At 44.5% G+C, this 20,176-nt stretch overlaps 1 pseudogene; it reads left to right on the forward strand.

The window, feature by feature from the left end:
• Window positions 1-872: 872 nt before the first annotated feature.
• On the forward strand, window positions 873-1,529 carry LOC106969765 (ferritin light chain-like; annotated as a pseudogene).
• Window positions 1,530-20,176: the final 18,647 nt, after the last annotated feature.

Consider the following 20,176-nt stretch of genomic DNA (forward strand, 5'->3'; position numbering starts at 1 on the left):
GGCCTGGCCTTGTTCACCTCTGTATTCCCAGCACTTGGCGTGCCATAAATATAATAATAGTATTAGCTACCACTTAGTGAGTACTTTGCCTTGCACCAAGCACTTTGTAAATATTATCTCTTGCCGTTAAATATGCTGAATCGAATTTAACTGACCCACATAGCTGGAATGGCACTTCTTTAAGGGGCATGGTGGTAACCCAGATGTGGAATCAGAGAGGCTTCCGTTCAAACCCTGACTTTGTCACATCCTGGTCACTTGAAATTTGAAACTCTGGGCCTGAGTTTTCTCGTGTTTAAATCGGGGGAAAATAATAGCTGCACTGCCTGCCTCCATAGAGTTCTTGGGAAGAAAATACAAAGAAACATTTGTGGGATATTTCTTTGTAAGTTCTAAAGTTTTTAAAAAATGTAAATGTCCCTACAAATCTAGTGATATCCACAGGCAGATTATACAGTGGGGCTGTCACAGTTTATGAGGAGGTATGGTATAAGGAATGGTCACATTTCCCAAAATATCTTCCCCACTGATCTATCACAAATTATTCCCTCTCATCTGGCTCATAATTCCCATGATGGGCATGAGTAATAGCATGGACAGCAAAAGAGGTCGTTGCTAAGTCACTGTATTAGTTATCTGTTGCTGTATGACAAATTAGCCCAAAACCAAGAGTGTCCATCAGTCCGCGGATCTGTCCCTTGCTTCAACAGTGTTTGGACAGAACAGAACAGGGAAGCCCCTTCTATCAGCCTCTGACCACCCTCCAACCTTTTTTCCAGTCACAACCTTCAGAGCCATTTTCTCAGCCGCCCACTCCCTCCAGGAGCAGCTAACACCTTATTTTGAGCTTAGCTCCTTATTGCCGATCAATCATGAGCTCCCAGATTTGTCAGAATGATTCCACCCAGGTGGAGGCTGCCTTCAGCGGTCAACATGTGTCTATGGGTGTCCTATACCTACCTTTCTCTGGGCTTCTATTTCGATCACGGCATGGGGCTTTGGAGGATGTGGGCCACTTCTTCCACTAGTTGGCTGTAGAGAAGCTCAAGGGCACTGAGCATCTCTTGAAGATGCAAAACCAACACAGAGGCCGTGTCCTCTTCCAGAACATGCAGAAGCCATCCCAAGATGCGTGGGATAAAACCCTGGAAGCTATGGAAGCTGTCCTGATTCTGGAGAAAAACCTGAACCAGGCCCTTTCAGATCTGTGTGCCCTGAGTTCTGCCCATGGAGATCATATCTGTGACTTCCTGGAGAACCACTTCCTAGTTGAAAAGGTGCCCATCAAGAAGATGGACAACCACCTGACTAGCCTCTGCAAGCTGGCTTGCTCCCAGGCTGGGATGGGTGAGTATCTCTTCAAAAGGCTCACCCTCAAGCATGACTGGGGGCCTATTAGACCCAGAAGCCTTTGGAGGACCCCTCTGGTAACCCTGGTGCCAGGGCTTGTGCCTGACCCTCTCCCTGCAGCCACTAGAAAGATTTTTAACCACCTGGGAGCCCTTTCCCAAGCCTTAGAACCAATGTAAACAAATGAAGCTTTTTGTGGTCAAAAAAAAAAAAAAAAAAACCCCAAAAATAAACAACAACAACAAAATCCAAATTAACCCAAAGCATAAGTGGCTTAAATCAGCAATACACATGTATCATCTCATATTGTTTGTGTGGGTCAGGAATTTGGAATAGCTTCGCTCAATATTTCTAGTGATACATGTAGTTAAGATTTTGGCTGGGATTGCAATCATCTGAAGGCTTTACTAACCCTGAAGGATTCACATCCAAGATAGTTCACTCACATGGTGCTGGTTGTTGGTAGAAGACCTCAGTTCTCTTTCATATGAGCTTCTCTTTGAGCTGCTTAAATGTCCTCACAACATGGTGCCTGACTCTTTTAGAGTGAACAGTCCCCACAATGCTTCTTATGATCTACTTTTGGAGGTCACAGACCACCACTTCCACCACACTTGATTTCTTTTTAGAAAGTAGTTGATCAGTCAGGGGCATCTGGGTGGCTCAGTCGGTTAAGTGTCCGACTCTTGATTTCGGCTCAGGTCATGATCTCACAGTTTGTGAGCTGAGCTCCACATTGTGTGTCAGCACTGACAGCGTGGAGCCTGCTTGACATTATCTCTCTCCTCCCTCTCTGCCCCTCCCCCACTCACTCTCTCTGCCTTTCTCTCAAAAATAAATAAATAACCTTTAAAGAAAATTTTTCAAAAAGTAGCTACTCATTTGGGCCCATGCTCAAGGGGATAAGAATTAGGCTCCACCTTCTAAGGGGAGAATTGTCAAAGAATTTTTGGATATATTTTAAAATCATTACAGTCACCATGAAAATCCACCTATGATATTGGAGGCTATTAGTGCTCAGCTGGGCTAAGCAGGAAGGGGTATTGAGATGGGGACAAGATTCGAGACCAGAAGAGGTCACAACTCAGGCACAGAGATGAAGGACTCTGGGCTACCAGGTCGTAAAGAAGTTTAGAGAGAGACATTTGTGAACAGGGGACATTCCCTTGGAGAGCAGTTGCCTTGGTCTTGCCTAAAGGCTTGAACAAAAGTTTTCATCCCAGAACAGTTAGTCCTGGTCTCTTTTTGCTGAATAGCTTAGTCTCCATATGGGCAGGGAACTTACAGAATTACTCCAGGAAAGTTTGGCTGATTTGGGATATGGAGGTGAAATCTTCTGCTTTAAAAGACATTTATTCTCTCGATATAGGTCAGTTCTATTTTCTCCTGGGCCTTGGCCCTGACAAGGGTTGATCAAGGGATTAAAGCACAGGATCATGAACTCAAGAGTCAACAGGGGATAGTCAAAGTGAACATAACAGATCTAAGAAACAAATCGGAGTGGCAAGCATTGTGGCAGACCGGAAAGCAAGCTACAGATGATTTCATACTAGAAAAAGAGAAATATCTGGACCTTTTAGGAATAATTGGACATTGATTCTGAAATAATGCAAATCACTAGTATTTCAGAAAACCATCATGATCCATAGGTAAAAATGGATGTTTATGAGAGTCCATTGAACAAAAGGAATTTGGGTATAGGTGAATCTCTCAGTGGCCCCATTACATCCATGAGTATGTTCTTCTGTTATTTCCACAGTTCCTGAAAATGTAGTTTGAGTAGATATACTCAGCAACTGGTAGAAAAACCACAGTGGCCCCTTAACTTGCAGAGTGAGGGCTTTTAGAATCAGATAGAGAGTGAAGCACTCCTCTCTATAGCACAGGTAGTCCACCAACAAAGAATTTAAAGTCTCAAAGATGGTGATCCCTACCACATCTCTAACTGGCCTGTTTGGCTCTGCAAAAGATGGATAGAAAATTATGGGGTATTATTTTAAGTGTTGTTAAGTGATGACTACAATTCAAGCCGTTATTCTAAATGTCGTCTCTTCACCTTGTGGGTCTGCTGGATGGCTATTGATCTGGTAAATACATTTTCTCTATTAGAAGAAGTTTTCTTTTACTGGGCAGGAATAACAATACATATTCACCATGCCAATCTTCAGAACTGCTTAATTCTTTTGCTTTATGCCATAATTTAGATCAGGGGGATTTTTTTTCATGTTTAACTTTTTTTTTACAGAGGTATAACTGACATATAATGTTATATTAGTTTCAGGTGTGTAACACAATAATTTGATATTTGTATATATTGCAAAAGGATCACCACGATGAGTCTAGTTAACGTGAGTCACCATACATAATTACATAATTTTTTTCTTATGGTCAGAACTTTTTTTAAGATTTACTCTCTTAGCAAATTTCAACTATGCAATAGAGTATTATTAGTTATAGCCACAGTGTACATCACATCCCTAGAATGTATTTATTTTATAACTGGAAGTTGGTAACTTTTGACTTCCTTCATCCACTTGGCCTACCCTCTACCTCCCACCTCTGGCAACCTGCAATCTGTTGTAGATCAGAGGGATTTTTGATCCTCTTAATAACAGCCCACAGAACAGAATTTTGGACTATAGTTTAGATGGCATAATGCTAAAAGACCAAGTGAGCAAGCGGAAACAGATATCCTAGACACCCTATAAAACCTATATGTGTCAGAGTTCGGGAGATACATGCATTGGAAATTCAGGGATCTTAGAGACATTTCTAGAAGTTCAGATATCTGTATAGTATCAGAATGTTTCTTCCAAAGTGAAAGAAAATTCACTGTACCATGCATACCTCACCACTAAGAATAAGTGATACATCTTTGGCTTGGCCCTTTTTGGAGTTTGAAGGCAACATATGCCAGATATGGATGTACTCCTCTGCCCCTGTTGCTGAGCAATGCAGAAGGTTACAAGCTTCAAGGGAGGCCCAAGCAGGAGAAGCTGATTCAGGCCACAACACCAGCAATTCTGCCACTAGGTCTTCTGATGAATGAACCCAACGGGAGTGCTCTCTGGTGCCTGTGCCAAGCCCTGATGGAAGAAGCACAATGGAGAGTTCTAGAGTTCGAGGATGAAGGTTTGCTCTCAATACTCACATTGAGTATATGCTTTCTAAAACTCAACTCACTGAGGTATAATTAACATACAATACATAAAATGTACCCACTTTAGCATAGAGTTGAATGACTTGTGATAACTTACACACCCGAAAAAGTAGAGCTCCGTCAAGATAAGGAACATTTCCACCGAACCAGAATGCTTTCTTGTGCCCCTCTGCACCAATCCCGTGTCCCTTCTCCAGAACATAGCCCTCAGGCAACCACGGATTCTGTCATTACTGATTGGATTTACAGTTTCTAGACTTTTATATAAGTAGAATCAGGCAGGATGATCTCTTTTGTGTCTGGATTTTTTTACGCAGTGTAATGCTTTTGAGAGTCTTCCATTCTGTCATATGGACCAGTGGTATCAGCTGTTTGCTCCTTTTTTATTAACGAGCAGTATGCCATTGTACAAACATACTCCAATTCCTCTTTATCCATTAATAAATATCTGGATTGTTTCCAGGTTTAGGTTCTCATGACTAAAGCGGCCATAAGCATTCTCGTGAAGTCTTTGTGTGGACAAATGTTTTTATTTCTCGTGAGTAAACACCTAGCAATGCAATTTCTGGGACACACAATTAGCACATGTTTATTTTTTAGATTTTTTTTAATGTTTATTTTTGAGAGAGAGAGACAGAGCACAAGTGGGGGAGGAACAGAGAGAGGAGGAGACACAGATTCTGAAGCAGGTGCCAGGGTCCAAGCTGTCAGCACAGAGCCCGTCGCGGGGCTCAAACCCACGAATTATGAGATCATGACCTGAGCTGAAGTCAGACGCTTAACCATCTGAGCCACCCAGGCGCCCCCTAATTAGTGTATATTTCAATTTAGAAGAAACCGACAAACTGTTTTTTCAAAGTGGTTGCACCGTCTCACATTCTCACAAAAAATAGACGAGAGTTTCAGTTGCTGTATATCCTTACCAACATTTGGTATTGTCGATGTTTGTAATTTTAGCTATTCTAACAGGTGTATGGTAGTATTTCATTATGGTTTAAATTTTCATTCCCTGATAGCTAATGATGTTTAGTATCTTTTAATGGGCTTATAGGCTACTTTTTAAAAACTTTCGTGAAGTGTCGGCTAAAGTTTTTGTTAATTAGGTTATCTGTCTTATTGAGTCGTAAAAGCTCTCTGTGTATTCTGGAAACAAAACATGTGTCAGATGTATGTATTGTGAGTACTTTCTTTCAGTACCGTATTAACCAGTGACTTGGGAGCAGAACAGGGCACAATGTGTTAATAGTCATATTGCAATCAAGGAAACCAAGGCAAATATTTTTTTAATATGAAATTTATTGGCAAATTGGTTTCCAGACAACACCCAGTGCTCATCCCAACAGGTGCCCTCCTCAATACCCATCACCCACCCTCCCCTCCCTCCCACCCTCCATCAACCTTCAGTTTATTCTCAGTTTTTAAGAGTCTCTTATGGTTTGGCTCTCTCCGGCTCTTTTTTTTTTTCCTTCCCTTCCCCATGGTCTTCTGTTAAGTTTCTCAGGATCTGCATAAGAGTGAAAACATATGGTATCTTTCTCTGTATGACTTATTTCACTCAGCATAACACTCTCCAGTTCCATCCACGTTGCTATGAAAGGCCATATTTCATTCTTTCTCATTGCCAAGTAGTATTCCATTTTATATATAAACCACAATTTTTTTTATCCATTCGTCAGTTGATGGACATTTAGGTTCTTTCCATAATTTGGCTATTGTTGAAAGTGCTGCTATAAACACTGGGGTACAAGTGCCCCTATGCATCAGCCCTCCTGTATCCCTTGAAACCAAGGCAAATATGGGTTAGATAACTTGTTTGAGTACATAGAAAATAAAAACTAGGATTCAAGAGCCTCCAACTCCAGTATATTTTTATCAAATGCAAAGTTGCCAATAAATATTTGAGAGTGACTGCAAGAGAGCAAGAAAGTGTTTGAGTTACTGAATTATACTGCCTCCCGAAGAGCAGCGTAAATGCTGAGACTGAAATGGTGGCTGCCAATTTCTACCGACTCAGAGTTTCCTTCTTGTTCTATGAAACTGACATCAGGTGAGTGGTTTCTTGTTTTATTCACTGGGCTTGAGGCAGATTCCAAAGTCTGTGAATTTTCAGCCCAGTTTCTTCCAGCTTCTGAAACTATGGAATACTTTGTGATTGAAATCAATGCTGTGGACCCTAAGATTTCCATTCATTTGTAAATAAGAATGTATTTTTGTGTTATTGTGTATAACATGCTATATCTTATATTCTATATGTTATATTTAAAGAAACTTTTTTCATAATTGTTAGCGTATATAAATTATATGAAAATGCATGACATATGCTATATCTTAATGAAATGTATTATTTTATAATCGCTCCTTCAACATGCAAGGCCCCATTCTGGTACTCAGTCTCCAAAGATGGCTGAGACACAGGTTCCTGACCTTGAAAAACTTATAGCTATGTGGAAGAGATGGAAGTGTTTTTTAAAAAATTTGTTAAAAGGCAAAGAAGAAGTTTTCACTTATGGGAAATGCTTTCTAAAATATTTAGGGGTAAAGAAGCACCATGACTGCGACTTACTCTCAAACAGGCTCTATTAACATGTATTCTGCACAAAGCAATATTGCACTAAAAGAAATAAAAATTATTGGTGCACATAGGTGGCTCAGCCGATTAAGTGTCTGACTCTTGATTTCGGCTCAGGTCATGATCTTGCAGTTTTGTGGGTTCAAGCCCCATGTCGGGCTCTGTGCTGACAACGTGAAGCCTGCTTGGGATTCTCTCTCTCCCACTCTCTCTGCCCCTCCCCCGCTCATGCTCTCTCTGTCTCTCTCAAAATACATAAATAAACTTAAAAAAAAAAAAAGAAATAAAAACTGTTCTTGGAGGCCAAAATATCTTACTCTTTTTCCACGTGAAGTTCAGATATACTTAGAGTCCATAAAAAGGTATACATTATCTGTGGTATTAAAATTTCAAGTCAGAAAGCAATCAGGGAAAAAAAATATCTAAAAAGGCACTTGGAGAGTGATGAGGAAAAGATTGAGCAATTCTGGTGTACAGGAATTCTTTATACTTTTTTTGCAACTTTTCTGTAAATCTAAAATTATTTTGGAACAAAAGTGTAAACATTGCACTGTGCCAGTGCTGGGAGAATTAGGGGAGCACAGATGAGGTGGCCCTAATTCTGCAGAGGTCGGTGAGGGCGGCTCTAGGTCAGGGGGCACGAGACGTCCCCACCAGAAAGGTGACATTTGCCCCAAGTCTTGAAGGAGAATCAGGAGTGGACTGGGTAGATAAGGACACAGCCTAATCCCAACAAGCCTGGGAAGAAGATTAAATTCCGTATCATTTAGTTAGATTGTTTAGCATATTTTACCATATTCTAATGAGATACAAAGTGATAAGCCACGTCTTTTCGCTTCATCACCATGAGGATGCCTTGCAATTAAATAACAATCCTCTGTTAGGCAGAAGATCTAACTGCTAAACTTTCAGAAGAAACGGGAGTTGGAAAGGAAACAGACTGCTTTCTTCTAGGACTCACTATTTATCCAAACTTCCATTCTCCCAGGAAATGTTTCTGGATTCATGATTTACGGACTTGGGAAACCTTTTGGGATTTTGGAGAGGAGAGGTGCCAGCTGTAAAATTTGCCCTTAGCTCTGGTGCTGCATTGGGTCAGCAGGACTGAGAGAGGCGGAAGGTGGATTTCACATTTAGAAGCAGCAAACCCTGCCTTTCTGTGGGCTGGAAATCCGACACTGGGCTGTGGAAACGCACAGAGTCAGAGAGCGTGCTGTGAGACGGGGCGCGGGAAGGGGCAAACGCTGGAAAAATTGTACTTTTCTCCCCATGACAGTTGCCTTTTGTTTGGACAAATAATTTGAGGAGAGAACAAAAAAGCAGTTGTTTGCTTAATGCCAAGCCACAAAACATGGAGCCTTTCTGGCCCCAGCGAGGAGTAAATTCCTGGTCCCAAGCATTCCTGATGATTTGCCCCCTGGTCCTGCAGACTGAGGTGACCCAGAAAGCACCCACTGTCCCCGGAGCCTCTTTTACTGGGCAGGGGCCGCCTCACTCATTCATAACTCAGTAGGACAGGGGTCCAGGGAGGCCAAGAGAGCTCAGTGCCAGGCCAGGCCAAGCCAGAGGGTGGCTGCGATGGGGTGGGGTGGCCTGAAAGCAAGTCATTAATGCACACGGATGCCCTGCCTGCCAGTTGCCTGTTTTCTTGGCCAGAAGAATCTGCAAAAAGAGTACAAAACCTTGTGTTCAAAAGTTTTGGAGTTTGTAACATATACAGACTCATACACACATATACACATGCCCAGAAACACACAAACTGCTTGTGATACATACATTTGGTGCCAACATAAACAGAGCTCTGGCCAAAAACCATGTTGGTTAGCAACTGGCCAATGAAGTGTTTAAAGTTAGATGCCAACAGAAAAACCCGAACAGTGGTGTTTTTCCTAAACTTGAAGTCACCAGTCAGTATTGCTTTTCCTTTGCAGAATGGTTTTCTAATATCTTCACTCAGGAAAGATCCTGTCTGCAAAAAGGCCCATGACGGGTTCGCTATTAGGTGAGTTCATTACCGTAAATCCATCCACAGTGAGTTCCAATAACAATTACAAGGCCATCAAGCCATGAAACCCAATGGCCGCTTTGAATTTGTGACCAGTGCCAGTGAGAAGTGGGGGTGGGAGGGGGGTAGTTCTGGACTTCTAGAACTGCCTGGTCTCCAAAGCTTATGGAAGCACCGAGGCTCCAAAGGAAGAAGGAGCAGCTTGTCAGGCTAGCCAACTGACACTTGAAAGAGCAGGCTGGGGAGGAAACACGTGCTGTCACCTGAGCCCTCAGAATCTACCCCTGGCACCATGTGGAGTGACCACGTCATCCTAGGGCCAAAGCCACATACGAGAAAGAATGCTCTTCCCTATGCTCTCCCACCTTTGGGTGTTGAAATGCCATGACCTTCTATCTCCTAATGAAGCTTGTTCCCAGGGAAGGACTGATGTCTATTATTTGCCACTTAGTCTAAATATATTCAAGTCACCATTACCAGGTCATCCGATGTGCTGAACTTGAGCTCTGTGGCCTAACAGCCTTGACTTCTGCTAGAAGAACTAATGCCCTTGGCCAGCATTTAGGAGAGGATTTAGTAGGGATGAGGAAGGGCAGGATTTCTCAAAACCTGCCTTCCCCCCGCCCAACCTGCATGTTCTTCCCTCTCAGCCCCCAGATCTCAGCTTAATTCTCCATTCCTAAATAAGTCAAGTTCTGATGAGAGAGAGTCTTGGTCCCAACTCCTTAGCCTTTACTGAAGTCAAGGCCCGTGTCTGTATTTGATCATCATTCTCGATCAAGTGTCTAGCCCTTTGCCTGGCATATGGTGCAGTTTGTTGAATAAATGAAATCAACGAATGGTTAAATGAGTGAAGGCTTGGATGGATGCATGGGTGGATGGACAGATATATGGGTTATGGGTACAGAAATGAATTATGACAGGTGGATGATGGAGTTGCAATACAATTCCGTCTGTGCCCCGCCCATCTTCCTACCACCCTGCCGCCCTGAGAACGCTGTTGCTTCGGTGCAACTTACAGAAGCTCAGTCGGTAGATGATGGCGCTGCTGGATGCTCGTGATGAATTACTGCAGTAGCAACTGAGAAAAGCCAAGAGAGCAACCAAAGAGAAGGGCTGGGATGATAAAAGGCAGAGAGGGAGAAATAGAGAGGTTGAGAGGTGTGCAGCCAAACAGACCACAGGCAGCTGGAGGAGAAAGGCAACGGCTTTGGGGACCTGATGGAAAAACAGAGAGAAGAGGGACTGGAGACTAGCTGTGGGGAGGGGAGGCAGCTGAGAGGAGGAATCATGGAAAAAGAATTTATATTATCAGGAAAACAAAATGGTAGGGACTTCTCTAATAGGTCTGTAGGGAGGTGAAGAATGAAAGCGGGAGGCTTTTAAGGGGAAGAGAGAGGAGGAGGAGGAGGAGAATCTCAAGCAGAAAAAATTAAGTGGCAGAGAAAGAGAGAAACAAATGCTGGCCCTTCAAGGTACAGAAGGGGTGCCCGGTGTGAGAAAGCCAAAGCCACAGCTGCCCTGCCAAGGGAGGAAACCTTAGGAGACCCGCCCAGCCAGAATCTTGAAGTCTCAGACTTTTTCCACCTTATGAGCTGTAAATTGATCTATTCAGTTAGAGAAACCTGGTTTTTATTGAGTAATTTCCTCTGAACGACCTCCAGTTTTGAAAATGTCCCCAAAGTTCTCTGCCTTCCCCCATCCCCCGCCAGGTCCCTGCGTCAATGCCCGTAAATCACAGGGAGTCAGCCCCCCTTACTGCTCGCCAGGTCCCTTGGCTAATCCTGATATGGCACTGGGTCCTCCTGGTGCGGAGACCTCAGATCTGTTTGTTCTGTGGCCAGTTCCCAGCATGCACCTCACGGGGCTCCCATCCGGCAGCTTCTCAGGAACCCCCAGCCACAGAAAGGATTTCTAACTGGTCGGGAGCCATGTCCTCTGCCTGGCCTCCGTATCAAGGAAATGTCTCAATTTTTCTTCCTAGCCCTCAAATGGGGCCTCTTGCAGATGCAAACAAGGGGCTCTTTATGGGAAACATTGCCCATCACTTGCTTTTACATTGCGTCTTTTATGCCAACATCCCTCAAAGCATTTTCACAGACAAGTGTCATTGTCTCCCCCTTACAGATGGCACCGAAAGGAGAGCACAGAAAGTTAAGTGGTTCAACAAAGGTCAGACTCAAAAAGTCAGAGCAGAGGTGGGAAACAGAACCCACAGCTCCCTGCTCCCCGGCCTATCACCTGCCCATTCCCAGGCCCAGTGGGAAATAGCCAACCTCTGTGAGCATCCTTCCCACACTCTGGCAGCATGCAAACCCCCCTCATCTGTGCTATTTAAAGCTCAAAGCTGAAATCCCATCTTCATAATCAGGATTGCACACATCTCTGGATGGAAGGGGCCATCTTGAAAGTTGATCGAAGACTAGTGTACTTGCCAAGACTCAGTAGGGTGGGAGGGAGGCCCGGGGGCCCCCTCAGGAGGTGAGATGCCGGCGTCAGGCTCGAAGAGCAATTGCATTACCTGTGTGGCTGAGGTTTTACTGCCTGCTCAATCTGAAAGTTAGCAAAGTAGTAATCAATGAAAAGGAAATATAATTGAGAAGATTAAAAGCTGAGGGTGGGTATGGACTGGGGAGGGAAGTGATTGCTAAAGAGGTCCATTTGTATAATTCAAAGGTCGATGCCTCTCATTAAACTCACATCTCCAGACACTCAGGGGGATGAAAGAGAATCTCTCCATGCTGACTGGCTGACACCTAAGAGTTTCCTCTGGCCACTTTCAAGGGCAGCATGAGGCCAGAGGGGCAGAAGAAACTGTTGGAAAGAGAATTTAGGGGAATCCATAAGCAAAAGAACATTCGGAGAATTGAAATATAAAGCCAGGTCTTCTGACCTTTTTAAAAAAGATATCCAAGTTTCTTTTAGACCATGAGGGCTCATTTACATGACCTGAAAGAAAGCTGAATCAATGCCCAGGGAAAGTCCACCCCGAGACACACACACACACACACACACACACACACACATGCGCGTGCACGTGTTTATCCTTCCACGGAGTGCATGTGTTTCTGTAACTTTGGGTCAGTAATGTGCTCTGGCTGTCACTACAGGTTTTCTTGCAGAACTACCAACTGAATCTGTCTCCGAGACAAGTGACAAGCTTGTCCCCCAAACGCCTCCCAGGGAAGGAAGACACACAGGGGTGTGTGTGTGGATGTATCTATAGTTTTAAACCAAGACTTTGGTGCTCTGGGGTCCAGGAGGCCAGGTCATGCCTTCCTGCTAAGACACAGGTGCCAAATCAGATAATACATGATCTGTCTTCCTCCCCTTGCTCTTTTTCTGTTGTGGTTTCTAACAAGAAGTCCAACGTACGCTGGTCTCTCTTGTCCCTTCATCTTCTCTCCTTTCTGCCTACACCAAGAACCTGCATAGGTCTGACTTAGACACCACAGGACACAGAAGGAACTGCCAGATTTAGCAAATGAATTTGCTTACTATTGCCACCGAACACGTTACACAAAGCTGGCAGCTTAAAACAACACAAATTCTTCTCTCACAGTTTCTAGGGTGAGGAGTCTGGCACGGTATGGATGGGTTCTCTGCTCAGGCCGCGCGCAGTGACCATCAGGGTGGCCAGGAGAGGTGCCATCTCTCCTGAGGCTTGGGGTCCTCCCCCCAGTCCTTGCAGGGGATTGGCAGAATTCAGTTCATCGTGGCACAGGGCCGAGGTCCCTGTTTTCTCGCCAGCCACTAACTGGGGCGCAGTTCTTGGCTCCTGGAGACTAGCCACTATTCCCTGCCACGAGGCTTTCTCTGCCACACAGCCATGTTCTTTCTCCTTCAGGGCCAACAGGAGAATTCGCGACTGCTTCGAATCTTGGACTTCTTATGTCTCCAGCCTCTAGCTGCTGATTTCAAGAGCTCGTGCAGTCAGGCGCAGCTGCCCACATCACCTTCTATTTGATTAACTCAAAGTCAACTGATCAGCAACCTTAATCACGTTTGCAAAAATTCCTTTCTGCCATGTAATGTAGATCAGTCACAGGAGCTGTGTTCTTCACGGCCCCTGATTTTCTCCCACACTCTTGGGGAGGAGGTTATACAAAAGTGAGGGTCACTGGGGCACCTTTAAGAATTCTCCTTAACACAACATATAAAAATACAGGATGCTCAGTTGAATTTGAATTTCACAAAAAACGACACATAATTGTTTTAGTATAGTTATGTACCATACAATATTCGGGACATATATACTTAAATTCGGGGCATAAATGCTACTGTTTGTTTATCAAAAATTCAAATTAAATTGGGCACCCCATATTTTATCTGGCAACCCCAGATGCAGAGCCTCGGAGCCTCTGCACCACACAAAGGCCAAGATTGGCCTGCAGTAAAAGAAGGCATTTCCTTTGTGAAGCAAGCAGCAATAGAACTTTCTTCAGCTGGGGGCCCTTGGTGATAAGACAAGGCCTCTGTGGCCTATTTCTGCAACATCACTTTCTCTGCTTCCCTTCCCCAGATCCCTCAGCCCACAGCTGTCAACACCCTGCAAAGTCACGGAGAGCAATTGCTGTTCCCAGGCTATGAGCACAAGTGGGCCCCCAAGGTCAGCCACAGAACCTCACTAGCCCAGAATCACAGCCTGCTGGTGGGCGGAATGGGGAACTCAGCAGGGGAGTCTGGGGTGCGGGGGGAGGCAGAACCCACCCCGGGCTGTCGGCCCTCTGCATGCATGGACGATCCCTGCCCCAGAAGAAGCTCTTGCCCTCGAGGCGGGCCACGGGGGCTCTCTGGGCCACGGAAAGCTTCCCTCACCAGCAGAGGAGTTTTCCTTGCAAGCCACTCTTGGCTCTCCTCGAGGCTGCTCCAAATCCTTGCCAACAACACTTCAAACTCTGGCCAGCCCTGTGTTACATTTTAACAGGCCAGGCCCTATTAGCCTGATCCTAGGATGGGTTATTCTTTCCAGTTTTCACTAACAAAAATCCCCTTTTATTTGGACACTCAAGTGGCCTCTAGGAACGAGGCTTTCATGTGTTGCCAAAAATGTTCGGATGCGGCAGCATTTGTGTGTGTGGCCAATTACATCGGTACCTCTGGGGTTGATCCCACAGGCCTTTCTCAGGCAAAATTCCTGTGAACTTCCAGCAGACCCCCCACCCTTTCTCCTCAGCTCTATCTGCAAGAGGAGGCCCTGGGCGGCTGGAGATGGGCTTTCACATGGAGTTCTTACCCTTATGAAATCAATCTGAGTGGGGACAGTGATTTATATGCACCCTAGTCAATGCATTATTAGAATTAATATCATTATTTTGCTGCTTCCCTTTTTTGGTTTTTCCTCTCATAAATCAGTTTAGTTCGATAAGATTGGGCTGAGTTTTGGCTGCACACAGACGAGAGTGTTTGGCGTTGTGGAGCTAAGGACCGTTTGGCGAGTTCAGACAATGCCTCCATTGTTTTCTGATTTATTGAACGCTCAGGTCTTGCTAGTATTACACGTACTCGTTGATGTTTTGCAAAGCAGGGATTAGTAAGATTTTTTTTTTTTTTAACCTGGAAACCACCTCCATGCAGCGCTGGTTTCTCAGAGTCTCTATCTAGTTTGTCGTAAGCTGCCTTTTCCACGGCCAAGTAATGGCCACCAAAAGGGTGGGTGGGTGTTTTGATAATCATTCTTTCTTTCCATCTTCATATTTGGCCAACACACACACTAACCTGTCCCATGTGTGTGTTTGGAGTTTCCTAGCTGCCTGCAGAAGAGGACCTACTTCAGTCTTTTTCTTCAACACCCTGGTCATACGATCTGTCTTGTTGATGCTATCCTATTGCCAAACCAGCGTGAGCTGTAGCCTCCTATCAGAAGCCCACCGAAACAGGCACTTGGGGCATATTCAAGGGGGCTTGGATTCCCTCTTCCACTGGCTTCTTCTTGCACCTCACAAAAAGGTTCGCTATCTGATTGTCCAAAACTTGCTGCAGAAGTCACCAGGAAAGCCTAAGGCATTTTTCTTAAGAAAAGGACAACATCAGAAATGATTAGAACCTAGCCCGCAAGAGGAACTCAGGAACAGCCGATTTATCTGGCAGCCCCGTCGGGCTCACATCATTTTGTTGGCCCACCGCATCTTCACCCCTCCATCCGCCACCCACCCGCTCACCAGCCGTGGAACCAGAGTTCCGTGCAATGGCTTTTGCTGTCTGTACCCCATGCCTGGGGGTTCCTCTGCCCCCTTTCCTCTTTGCCCAGAACACGAACTTAGGAGAATAAACTCAGGAGAACAGGGCGTCATTCCCACCGGCACACACAGCTACTCCTAAGAGGAATTCAGATGTTAACCCCTCTAAGGGTGGCCATGAGCCTGGTGGCGTTCTACCTGATTAAATCTAGCAGAGATTGATGTAAAGATAAGTCTTAAAGAGGGGCGCCTGGGTGGCTCAGTCGGTTAAGCGCCCAACTTCGACTCAGGTCATGATCTCTCAGTCTGTGAGTTCGAGCCCCGCGTCGGGCTCTGTGCTGACAGCTCAGAGCCTGGAGCCTGTTTCAGATTCTGTGTCTCCCTCTCTCTGACCCTCCCCCGTTCATGCTCTGTCTCTCTCTGTCTCAAAAATAAATAAACGTTAAAAAAAAAATTAAAAAAAAAAAAGATAAGTCTTAAAGAGATGGGGTTTTTGAGCCCACGGTCTTCTGTATAATAGTCACTCACTAAATAGTTGTTAATTCAACTGAGGTTGATATCTATTTGTTGTCTGTTCTAAGAGAAATTATTAAATAAAATTTAAAACATCCCCCCTCAAAGTAAACTTTCCCAAATAAGGGCTTATTGCTGTATCTTTAGTGACAAGAGCTGCAGAATGGGCCCCTCCTTTCCCCAGGCAAAGTTCAGAGCTGGGAATTCTCAGGGCAGCCTTAATTTTACTAGAAGCATAACATGCCTACATGTGAGCACAGCATATTGTACCATTATTGTTCCCCCAATCCCTATTCACACACCTTCTCTGGCTAACACATGCAAGTCTATTTCTTCCAAGGGGGGACATTACAGAGGAAAATGAATCAAGAAATTGCTTTGGGAAACTGAAAGGGATCTTTAAAATGTTGGTTCTGGACCGCACACCATTGAGACGGCAGTCAAAGTTGGCAAAATCTTGACTAGGGGTGTTACAAGTTACCCCTCTTACTACCTTGTAATTCCATATGCTAAGGTAACAGGTTTATTTCATCTATGTCATTAACACAGTATTCTGGGAAGCTGACACATTATTAGCCCCATTTTACCTATGCCAAAATCGAGGCTCAGGGAAATTAGGTAGCTTGCCCCAACAGTCGAAGGTATGGACCAGAGCCAGCTTTCTCATTCTCCTTTTGAGAAAATGTTGTTCAGTATGAACATATTTCCTTCTAAATAGCAACTCTTATTGTCTTATCCTTTCAACCAGGCTTTGAAATCCTTGATGATGATGATGATGATGATGATGATAATGCTGACGACCATAGTGACCATTTGTTTTGACCCACTACACTTTCAAGCACTGTATTATGCCTGAACGTAGTCTTCAAAATGACCCTGTAAGTCAGGGTAATATTAGTTCCGTTTTATTCATTAGGGGGGAAAAAGGGCTAAGAGATGTAGAATAATCAAAAGTCGCCCAGCTAAAAAACAGCCAACCTCTGATTTGGACTATGCTGTGTGCGTCCTCAGTAACTGTTAGATTTCACTGACAGAATATTTAGTTAGAAAGCCTAGGCTAACTGCTTTCATGTCTTTCTTCCCTTTACAGCCCAGACTTTCTCTCTCTTCATTTCTCACGCTGGGCATTTCCACCTGCTAGCCCCATATAATATTTCTCGGTGTGAATGTGACTAGTACGAACACAGAGCCTACCATCTGCAACACAATGCACGAGATTCAAAGGAGGGCAAAATGTAAGCTTCTCTCTCTCTCTCTCTCTCGTTTCTGTCTCTATCTATCCCTTTCTCTTTCTTTCTTAATAGCTCCATTTGAGGCTCAATACTGTCTTACCTCTGGCTTCTCACTGATAGCACAGATCAGGGCCGCCAGGAGAGACCCTCCTATTTTACCTCATCGAGACTCCTTGTAAATGATGCACCTTTTATACAATGCAGTCTTCGCAAGGTTTGCCGTGGAAAACCCGGTGGAACACAGAAATGGATAGCCATGCCTCAACTGCTGGCAATGTTCGTGGTTCATTCCAGATAGGGATTCGTTCTTCTTTGAAGTGGTGTGGCTGCTCGGTAAAATCAGAAAAGTTGTGTTCAGCACTCATGTCCGAAACCCACTAGTTATGTATGTACCTTTAGACAAGTTACTTAATTTTACTGACCATATGTTCTCCTATATAAAATGAGGATAATGCTATGCTAATTTCTCCTCCTATGAGGATGAAAATATCCCTATTCTGGCAAGGAGTAGGTCCTCAACAAATATTGCTTTCCTTTTGGGAATATATGGAATATAACTTAGCTTCATCTCCAAAATGCGAGGTTATATAAACTGTAACCATTAACTCTTAGACTGCGTCTTAACCCATGGAAGCACTCAGAGGTTACTGGTTAAGAAGGACTCAGTTTACCCCTTGCACTAAGCACTCCAGCCCAGCTGTGTGGACCAGCATGGGTGGTTCACCACCTCTAGGCCCAAAGTGGTGAGAAGAGGGAACCTAGAACTTAACTTCTAGGACGTGGAAGGAGAGTGTCACAGAGACAGACACCACTGGAGAGGGACAATGACCTCAGTGGAAAGAACCAGAGGGATAAATACCTCAAGCCCTCTCCCCTCCCTCCCCTCCATATCCTGCGAGCATCTGCCATTGGACAAACCTAACAAGAAGCCACAAAGCAAGTCTTCCAGGGCACAGAGCGGGGATGAAAAATATTGGGGGGTCTAGAGGGGCACAGGAACCAGAGAGCTTGTCTTATCTGGCCCACGAGCCCAGCCATCATACATTTTCAACTTCTTACAGCAGCATGTAATTCTCTTTGGGGTCTGGACTCACCTCCATTCTAGAAGAGCTGCAAGTTCTGGGTATGAGGAGTGTGTGGGATCACTGGGGCGTGGCTGTCATTTTATGCAGACGTACAGGCTAAATTGTGTTCTCAATCCCCATTCCATTTTCCTTCCTTTTTTTAATTTACTATGGCCTGCTCTACATTTTATGGAGCTATTTTAAGCATACACAGGAGATCTTCTTGCCCTACACAGGGAACAATCAATGTTCTCACTTAATAATTCATTCTTTCATTAAATGCCCCAAGTAATTAAATAAAACATTAATAAATTCCACACTGATATTTGCTAAACTTTTGTTTCTAGAGAGTTTTACCTGTTGGAGGATATGCTGGGCCCATTATTCACTGTGATGAACAATGAAACAAGGATGCCTTTACAGCATACAGACCCAAAGTCCTAATTTCACCCTAATATTTATCAAATGCCTACCAAGGTATTTCACAGACATCACCTCAGTGTTGAAATAGCCCTAAGAAGTTTTAAAGAAACTGAGGTCCGGAGAATCTCAGCGTCTTGCACAGGGTCCCATCGGGCAGAATTCAACACTGGGTTTTGTCCATCACCAAAGCCCTGCTCTTTCTACTATTACCCAACCATTCTATCTTTTCTTACACATCTGTGGGGCAGTAGGTGATATGGAAAAAATATCCAAATAACTCACAGAGCTGTCCATATTCACTGTGTGTGTGTGTGTGTGTGTGTGTGTGTGTGTGTGAGAGAGAGAGGAAGTGGGCACCAAGTGTGGATTTCAGAAGCTTGGGGGACCACCTCTGAAGAATGTTCTGAAAGGGTGGGGATGAGGGAGGGGAGAAAACTGGCAAAAAATAGGATCTTCTGCTCTCACCTCATTCCCTTGAACATCTTTCCCCAAAAGAAATTCAGCCAGCATTTTTTCCACAGGCCCAAATGTTTATCTAAGTTCTCCAAAGAAGCCCACCCTCACTGAAGGTGAGGTGATTATGTCCTGGCCCTGCTCTGAATCATTAGAGGCACAAATACTGAAAGGGCTTTCACATTAGTACTGGGTCACACTCCTTTAGAATAAATTGTTCCTTTGATGACCTCCCTGTTAGCACCTTCTGATTGTTTCACATCATCTTACAACATACTTCTTTGCTTTGACATTAATTTTCTAGAAGGTGTGGATTGATGTTAAATCTCTTGAAAGTCCTCCGAATGTTAGGATCGTCTCGTTGCTTAGGGAGGAAGCTCATGTCCATACACAGCCCCACTGCTCCGCCACCCACACCCCAGACAGCTCCTCTTCCTACATGTCCCCATTGGAATAATGGTCCTATTGGTCTGTCTGTGGTCTCAGTAACCCCTGACTCCTGCCCCTCCCTCAGACCCACAGCAAATCAGTCATCAGGTCTTGTTGGACATGTGCCGTGAATGTCTTCCTCCTTTCTCCAATGACCCCCATAGTTTAAGCCCTACTCTTCTCCCCTTTGACATACTCCATGAAGGATTTTTTGAATGACTGAACAAACGAACCATTTTCAGAAAGCTACTCTTAATCGCCTCTCCACTCCCTAGTCACGTTCCACTGAGCCACCAGAGTTGGCTTTGAAATATTGAGATCACTACACTTGTTTAAAGTACTTCTTAATGTCTGCCAATTGCCTAAGAGAATATTCCACTTTACTTTAACCCAACACAACACGGGCCCCACCCTCCTTTCCAGGTGCTCCCACCAGCCTACCGTACATTTATTATCCATTCATGCCTCTCTTCCTTTGCCCACAATGTACTTTCTACCCTCAACACTTATCACCCTGCTTCTCACCACACCTCCTGCATTAGCATGTGTCCGTGCTATCCACCATGGCACTAGGAAGATTAGCTCAGTTAGCAATGGCTAGGGAACAAAACCACTGATGATGCACATGGCCATTTGGGAACACTCATGTGTGGGATGAGTGTTATAGAAGGGTGAACCATTGGGGCACCCAGTGGCTCAGTCAGTTAAGGGTCCGACTTTGGCTCAGGTCATGATCTCACAGTTCCTGGGTTCGAGCCCCACATCAAACTCTGTGCTGACAGTTCAGTGCCTAGAGTCT

This window comes from Acinonyx jubatus, chromosome D4 (genome assembly GCF_027475565.1).
Source record: "Acinonyx jubatus isolate Ajub_Pintada_27869175 chromosome D4, VMU_Ajub_asm_v1.0, whole genome shotgun sequence".
NCBI classification, from domain to species: Eukaryota; Metazoa; Chordata; class Mammalia; order Carnivora; family Felidae; genus Acinonyx; species Acinonyx jubatus.